The 8,515-nt window shown below is 44.3% G+C and overlaps 1 protein-coding gene across 1 annotated transcript in view; it reads right to left on the bottom strand.

Annotated features, from left to right (window-relative positions):
* The window catches only part of LOC120394448 (C-type lectin domain family 2 member B-like), a 1,239,960-nt gene that overhangs the window by 1,213,252 nt on the left and 18,193 nt on the right, over window positions 1-8,515 (bottom strand). The window lies entirely within an intron of this gene.

The following is an 8,515-nucleotide window of genomic DNA, read 5'->3' as shown; positions in this document are numbered from 1 at the left end:
AAATTCAGGCTCTGTCTGGGCTGGAAGATTATGGTGAAGGGAGAACTAGTGAAGTGACATCACAAGTAGAGCTGGGGGAAATTTTCCACTGAATAGTTTATTTGTCAAAAAATGCAGTTTTGGGTCAAACAAGACTATTCACAAACTGGTGTTGAATTCACTCAATAGATTCAGGCACAATAAAATAATTTTAAAAATCCAGGCTAGGTTCACAAGAGGACTGGAGGAGGAGACAGCAGCTAACCCCATCCAATAGCCAAGTGCTTAGTGCACCAGATTTGAATCCCTTCTCTGGAACACTGCTAATAGATTAGCCCTATATATCCTCAAGATATCTTGAGCAATTTAGTATTATCATTGTCCCTAGCCTCTGTTTGTCAGAGGGTGGTGATGGACGGCAGGAGAGAGATCACTTGATCATTACCTGTTAGGTTCACTCATAGACTTTAAGGTCAGATGGGACCGTTATGATCATCTAGTCTGATCTCCTGCACAATGCAGGCCACAGAATCTCATCCACCCACTTCTATAACAAACCCCTAACCTATGTCTGAGTTATTGAAGTCCTCAAATCGTAGTTTAAAGACCTCAAGCTGCAGAGAATCCTCCAGCAAGTGACCTGTGCCCCATGCTGCAGCGGAAGGCGAAAAACCTCCAGGGCCTCTGCCAATCTGCCCCGGAGGAAAATTCCTTCCCGACCCCAAATATGGCGATCAGCTAAACCCTGAGCATGTGGGCAAGACTCACCAGCCAGCACCCAGGAAAGAATTCTCTGTAGTAACTCAGATCCCACCCCATCTAACATCCCATCACAGACCACTGGGCATACTTACCTGCTGATAATCAAAGATCAATAGCCACATTAATTGCCAGAATTAGGCTATCCCATTATACCATCCCCTCCATAAACTTATCAAGCTTAGTCTTCAAGCCAGATATGTCTTTTGCCCCCACTACTCCCCTTGGAAGGCTGTTCCAGAACTTCACCCCTCTGATGGTTAGAAACCTTCGTCTAATTTCAAGTCTAAACTTCCTAGTGTCCAGTTTATATCCATTTATTCTTGTGTCCACATTGGTACTGAGCTTAAATAATTCATCTCCCTCCCTAATATTTATCCCTCTGATATATTTATAAAGAGCAATCATATCCCCCCTCAGCCTTCTTTTGATTAGGCTAAACAAGCCAAGCTCTTTGAGTCTCCTGTCATAAGACAGGTTTTCCATTCCTCGGATCATCCTAGTAGCCCGTCTCTGTACCTGTTCCAGTTTGAATTCATCCTTCTTAAACATGGGAGACCAGAACTGCACACAGTATTCCAGATGAGGTCTCACCAGTGCCTTGTATAACGGTACTAACACCTCCTTATCTTTGCTGGAAGTACCTCGCCTGATGCATCTTAAAACCGCATTAGCTTTTTTCATGGCCATATCACATTGGCAGCTCATAGTCATCCTGTGATCAACCAATACTCCAAGGTCCTTCTCCTCTGTTACTTCCAATTGATGCGTCCCCAATTTATAACTAAAATTCTTGTTATTAATCCCTAAATGCATGACCTTGCACTTTTCACTATTAAATTTCATCCTAAGTAGTAATAAACTCGATAGTATTCATCACCATGCAATTTTGACTATGCAATTTCCATACTCCTTTTAGGGCTTATGTCCCACCTTGTTTCAGTTGGTACCAAATTGTGGCGCCATCGGCCATTTTGAAAAAATGTGTGTGTGTGTGTGTGTGTGTGTGTGTGTGTGTGTGTGTGTGTGTGTGTGTGTGTGTGTGTGTGTGTGTGTGTGTGTTTGACTAGCGGAAGTGTTTGTGCAAGTGTATATTTGTGCTTGGGTACATGGAGAGAAAAAGGTTGAAAGAAGAGAGTGAGAGAGTTTAAAGACGAAAAAGAAATTTTGAGTGAGATTTAGAGAAAAAAGGAAAGAAAGGTTATTGGATGTGATTGAATAAGGAGAGAGGCTGGTGAAGGCAGGTTATTCAAAAATAGATAGAACTTAAAGAAAAAAGGAAATATTTGTTTTTAAAGGGTTAGTATAAGAAAAAAAAGAGTTAAATAATATTGAAAACTAGGTTTAAAAAGGGAAAGGCAAAACCTTATTGGTAAACACATGGTTTAAAAAAGTGAATAAAAAAAGCATTTAAAAACATTAAAAACTAGGTTTAAAAAGGGAATGAGGAAGGCAAAGCCTGTTTAGTAAGCACATGGTAAAAAAGTGACTAGAAAAGCATTCAGTATCAGGATAGGTTAAGAAAAAAAGAGAGGTTAAAAAGAACAGGGCAAGAAAAGGGAAAAGAGCCCCTCTGCAGAGGGCAAAGATAGACAGCACATGGTTGAGTCAGGGAAAATGAGAGAGCGAGAGAGAGAGAATTCTCACCTTTTAAGTCTTTCTGTCCCTGGTTCAGACCCTCAGACTTAGCACCGCCTTTGGATCGGCCCAATCAGAGGTTGTTCTCATAGGCGGCAGGTTATATATTTGTGCAGTGCCCGGGCTCCAGGAATATTCAGGGCCGGGTGCCCTGCTCCAGCAATAGTTGGAGCTGGGTCTCTCCCCCGGCCCTGCCTGGATCGGGCCCTGGCCCCACCAGGTCTCCCCCCGCCGCCGCGACCCCGCCTGGAGCAGGTCTCAGCCCCCGCCCCCCGCGTGTCCCCCCACTCCCCCTCTTCCGCCATGCCGCGTCGCGTCCCTGCCTGAGAGAAATAAGCACGCGCCTCTCCCCCGCTTGCTCTGTGCTGCTGGAGATCGCTCCGGGCAGAACGGCTGTCTGCTGCCCCAGGGTCCTAGTGCCTGCCCTCCACTAATGGCAAGGCAGGCTGCCCTAGCCCTGAGCCTCTCCAATGCCCCAAACCCTCAGCCCCAGCCAGAGCCCTCATCCCCCCGCACCCTGATCCTCAGCCCCAGCCCTGAGCCCCCCCGCAGCATGAACCCCTCATCCTCAGCCCCAACCCTCATCCCTCTGCACCCTAATCCTCTGCCCCAGTCCTAAGCCTCCACCCACAGCATGAACCCCTCATCCCCAGCCAGAACCCTCATCCCGTCACACCCTCATCCTCTGCCCCAGCCCTGAGCCCCACACATCATGAACCCCTCAACCCCACAGCCCTCACCCCACACCCCAAACCTCTGCCCTAGTCCTGAGCCCCTCCTGCATCATGAACCCCTCATCCCCCAGCCAGAGCCCTCATCCCCCCACATCCCAACCCTCTGCCCTAGCCCTGAGCCCCCCACATCATGAACCCCTCATCCACAGCCCTCACCCCACAGCCCAACCCTCCTCCCTATCCCTGAGCCCCCCTGCATCATGAACCCCTCATCCTCAGCCCCACAGCCCTCACCCTGCACTCCCTCCGATCCCCAAACTCCCACCCCAGAAGGTGAACCCCCACCCCCTGCCCACACACCCCTTCCTAACCCCAAACTCCGTTCCAAAGCCTGCACCCTTCACCCCCTCCTGTACACCCACCCCCTGCCCCAGCCCAGAGCCTGCACCCAGCACCCCAACTCCATCCCAAAGCCTGCACCCTGCACCCCTCCTGCACCCTAATCCCCAGCCCAGGATCTGCACCCCAGACCTCCCCCACCGAGCCCCCTCCCAGAGCCTTAGGCAGGTGGGGGTGGAGTTTGGGGGTCGGAGTTGGGGGGCGGGTTCTGGGCACCACCAACATTTTTACAAACTTGCCACCCATGCATCTGAAGAAGTGGGTATTCACCCACGAAAGCTCATGCTGCAAAACGTCTGTTAGTCTATAAGGTGCCACAGGACTCTTTGCTGTTGCCACCCATGGTTGTTCTACAGCAGCATCATAGAATTCATTTTCCTGAACCAATCCTAGAGTGCCAAGATTTTAAACAGGAGTCAACTCCCTCCTTCCCCACTTCCCTCTCCCCCCTCCCTTTTAACTGTTTTTAGTCTTATCTAAAGAAACAGACCCTCAGCATTTTTTTTGCCATGTAGCCCTTTTACAGAGCGGTTTTTATAAAAGTTAAAACCATAAGCTTTTAGTAACACACCATTTTTTAAAGTTTCCCCCTAGGTTATAGACTAACAGGTGTTATTTTTAGTAAACACAATGTGAAATAGGCTTTTGCAGCAAAGCTCCTGTTAGCAAAGCAGCCTCTGTGAGTCAGGGGATCACAGAGAAGAAGTTTGCTTCTTTACCTGCTTTTTAACAAACACATGTTAAAGTTACATTAAGTTTTGCAAAGGGATAATGACTTGAAAAGACAAACCTAAGACACATCCCTTTTGTATGTGTTGTAATAAAAAAAAAAGACAGAGCAGGCAGAAGTACCCTAGGCTTAAAACCCCAGGTTTTTAGTAAGACGGTTTATATACCCTTTATTTTGTAAACCAGTGGATCAGAGTTTGTTTCTTTCCCCACTTTTTAACAAAGAGAGGTGAAAGGCTTGGAAAGGAATAAACAGTTGAAAAGACAAGCCTACCTGAAGACCCATAACCTTCATTTAGCCCCTTAGGCATAGGTGTTTCAGTAACATGCAAGTCTGCTGAAACAACTCAGGCTTAAAAACACAGAAAGCCTGCTTATAAAAGTTTTCCCCTAGGTTTAGGCTAGCACTGGTCATTCTTTTAGTAAGGACAGCAGGCTTTTGCAGCAAAGCAGCTGTGAGCAAAAACAGCCTCTGTAAGCCAGTGGATCAAAGAAGGCTGCTTCTTTTCCTGCTTTTTAACACATACAAGTGAAAGTTATATTAAGTTTTGTAGAGGAATAAACACTTTAAAAGACAAGCCTATATGAAGACAGAGCCCTTTATTTAACATTTTTACATGTGTTTTAATTAAAAAAAGAGCACGCAGAAAACACGCCGGAGTGAAAACCACAGAACCTTAGTAACAGCTAGTTTATATCCCCCTTAGTTTGTAATCTAGTGGATGAGAGAGAAGTTTATTTTCCTCCCCATATATTTGAAGCATTATGTTTTTGTAAAGTTCATTATGAAAAAGCAGTATTGCCTGAGCTGTAACAGAACAAGGCCCCTCTTAGGGATAGTTTGTAGAAGTTTAGTGAACTAAAAAGGCTTAAGATACTAGCCTGTTCTTTTAAAAATAGTGTTTTTAAAGTACCAAAACAACAACTGGGTAAGAATATGAAAACTGGCAATCGAGGGGAGTTTACATATGTGTTTTAATAAAAAATACCCCAAGATTGCTTTTTAAAGTTTGGATTTATATAAAAAACACACAAAAAAATAACGTATGTAAAAAAAGTTAGCTGTTTTTTTTTAAAAACCAGAGATATGGAGCCTTCCTCACCCCCATTCCCCACACACACTTTTCTCCCCCCATCCTTCCCCCTTTTTTTCTCCTCTTTTTTTTAAATGTCTTTTAAAATCTAAACCAAGGACAAACTTTTTTTTAAAAAAAGCCAGTGCAACAGAGATCAGGCCATGGGGGTAAGAAAACTGTCCTGAGTTTTAGGTGGCATGTTGATAACTCTTTTAGTGAAACAGTTTTGTAGGCAGCCTAAGTTGTTATGCTTTAACATGGGCAAGTGTTTAAAGTTTGAAAACAGTTTTCCATTTTATGAGGTATTTTTTATAAGGGGGAGGGATAGCTCAGTGGTTTGAGCATTGGTCTGTTAGGCACAGGGTTGTGAGTTCAATCCTTGAGGAGGCCACTTAAGGATCTGGGGCAAAAATTGGCCCTGCTAGTGAAGGCAGGGGGCTGGACTCAATAACCTTTCAAGGTCCCTTCCAGTTCTAGGAGATTGGTATATCTCCAATTATTACCTTTATCTCCCCCCATCTTACAACCCATCAGAAACATTAACAAAAACAAGCTAAAAGATGCATTGTAGCAAGGACTGCAAAGCAATAGTTACAATATTGTAGATTATTACCTTGTCTAAGCCGCTAGAGAATATATTTTGTTTTGTTTTTATAGAACACTTATGCAAACCTAGGTGATGTACAGTATTAAATAATATGAAACAGTAGACGAGAAACCTGAGACACTGTTGAAATCAGAGGGGCTCTGATTAAGTCCTAATGCAGAGGACCTTGAGGTGGAAAATGAAAAGGTACAGCCGAAGCAGAAGATGGTATGATTTAAGAGGGGTGCTGGGGCTGCTTTGCAATGGTCCATAGGGAGCCTATAACCCTTATGGACAAACACCAGGGCTGGGTGAGGTGGTTGGGCCTTTGTTAGAGGAACAGGCCATTCATATACCTTTTGTTGTTGTTGACAAACTGTAACCTACTATGGGGGCAACTTACTGCCCTTTTGACAAACCCCACATCCCTGGAACTCCATAAAAACACGCTTTACATACTTATTTTCAACTGACATTTTATTTTACAACACGGCCTATTTTGTTCCCAAAACACGTTCTACAGTTAGTGTTTTTTTCTTAACAAGATTTTGTAATTCGCTGAACAAGGATGTTCAACATTTTGCATTAAACATTTATCTGTTGGTTTGATGATTTCATCTAAAACGCTATTTGGGTTCTCGGCCTCTGTCACTTTGTTATACCAATAAAAACTAGCAGGATCTTATTAAAGGGGAAAAGACATTTGTCACATTTATTGTAAATATCATAATAAAATAGAAGATAACAGCAAACAACGTTGTTTGGCTACTTATTCCTATATATATATATGTTAGTTCTTCATTCTGTTGTTAAATCAATCAGCAGGTGGCTGGCTTCATTCTGTCAGATGTTTCCTTTGAGGTGCTGGGCTGGATTCCAGTTCACCCTTCAGGGGTCATCTGCTTGATTCCACTTGACACCTTCTTCGGCCGACACTGAATTTTTCAGGCTGGTAACTCCCTAACCATTCATTCAGCATTTAAACTAGACACTCATTCACATATACTTTTTATCTTAACTACATTTATTTTACTGTCTCTATCTTTTTGGGGTGTGAGACTTCTTGTCTTTTAACAATCAAGAAACATAAAATGAGATAAAAATGAATTAACAGAGGTGGGGGTCTCTATTTGTATACTATAATAGCCACTGTTTTGGCTTACCGCGGTGGTTACAAGGTAGGCAAAACTATGTAACTGAGGCATAGGGTTAATTGACGGCTTGCGTGCTGAGGTAACAAGGTGCTGAGTCAATTAACCAATCAGCAGCTTACAGCGGCCATTACAAAATAAAGTAGCGGTTACAAAGTTTCACTTAGAAAACAGGCACTTAGAGTTAATCGACATCTAACAAGTTTTTGTACAAAGTATCTCCTTGAGCAGGCTTCACACAGACACAGCTATTTCTGACAATAAATCTTCACAAATTTACTTCTAATACAAACCTTAAGTTATAAAGTATTAACAATAAATCATTTCTCATATAAACCATGTTTAATGTAAACCTTCTTTAATATCCCTACAACTTTGTCCACCAATTCTGCCCCTAGCGCTAAATGTTCCTGAGTTAAACAGAGGTGTAGTAAGTGAAGGCCCTAATAAAGGCCCAGTATGAGGCCTGAACTAAAGTAATGGTCAAGACTTAGCTAAAAAGCAAAGTCAGGCTGTGAGCTGAAGGCCGGCTCGGTTCACAGAAGCTGGCGAGAAAAGGGCTGATGTTGCATAAACATATATTCATCTAGCACACCGAAGTATAAAACACAGCATCAGAACACACTATACTGGAACATTTCATAGATAACAAGGGACAGTCTGACCCATCCCAATGACAGGGGCAAAAGGGTAATATGATGGATGGAGTTGTTTTGTTCGAACCAACATGTACAAGCTGAGGGGTGGCACCTTGCTACCTAGAGGGGTTGTACCTTACTATGTAGAGAGGTTGCACCTCAATACGTCAGGAGTGATGTGTAACTTGTTTGTACCTGTGTATAAAAATGCATCCCTGGGGCGGTGTCTGGGTCCAGCCGAGGGGGCAGTGGAAAGTCCCGCCACTGACTGAGCCGAGTCCATTGACCGTGGGCACGTATTAGTAGTAAGCCCGGTAGACTAAGTAATCTACGGGGAACTATCTTTGTGTCCAATACGGCAATAAACCTGGCCAACGTGCCTTCGTACCTTACTAGACTCTGCGGTCATTGGGGGTTCTCGTCGGGTCTGCTGTGTCAGCTATCTGCAGAGCTGGGGCAGCCCACAGAGGGAACACACGCATGCAGCTGAGTGATATTAACATTGGAGAAAGCAGAGCACCACACCGGTAGCATCTGACAACACTTCTGACAACACTGGTGACCCCAACCTCTGATCTGGTGAGTAAGCGAGCTGCCCGCTGTAGGAATCGCAATCTAACATGGCAGAAAACCTCGAGCTAGGGAACCCCCTGATCCTCTCCCTTTTGATCCCCACAGAGTTTGATAACTCCTGGACCGACTGGATTGCCAGTAAGGGGGGTCCATATGAATTTAAAAAAAGAGAGTGGGGAAACATGGACTGGCATCTGCAGAGCGATGGTTGAAACTGAGGCTCTGAAAAACAGTAATAAGAGTAAAAAAGCAAGAATCTTACAACTCATGTCTATGGCAGTGTAGACGGTCCGGTGTGGGGGCTTGGCCCTCT

Source organism: Mauremys reevesii, unplaced genomic scaffold, assembly GCF_016161935.1.
Source record: "Mauremys reevesii isolate NIE-2019 unplaced genomic scaffold, ASM1616193v1 Contig6, whole genome shotgun sequence".
Taxonomy (NCBI): Eukaryota; Metazoa; Chordata; order Testudines; family Geoemydidae; genus Mauremys; species Mauremys reevesii.
This window is presented reverse-complemented; position numbering and strand designations above follow the sequence as displayed.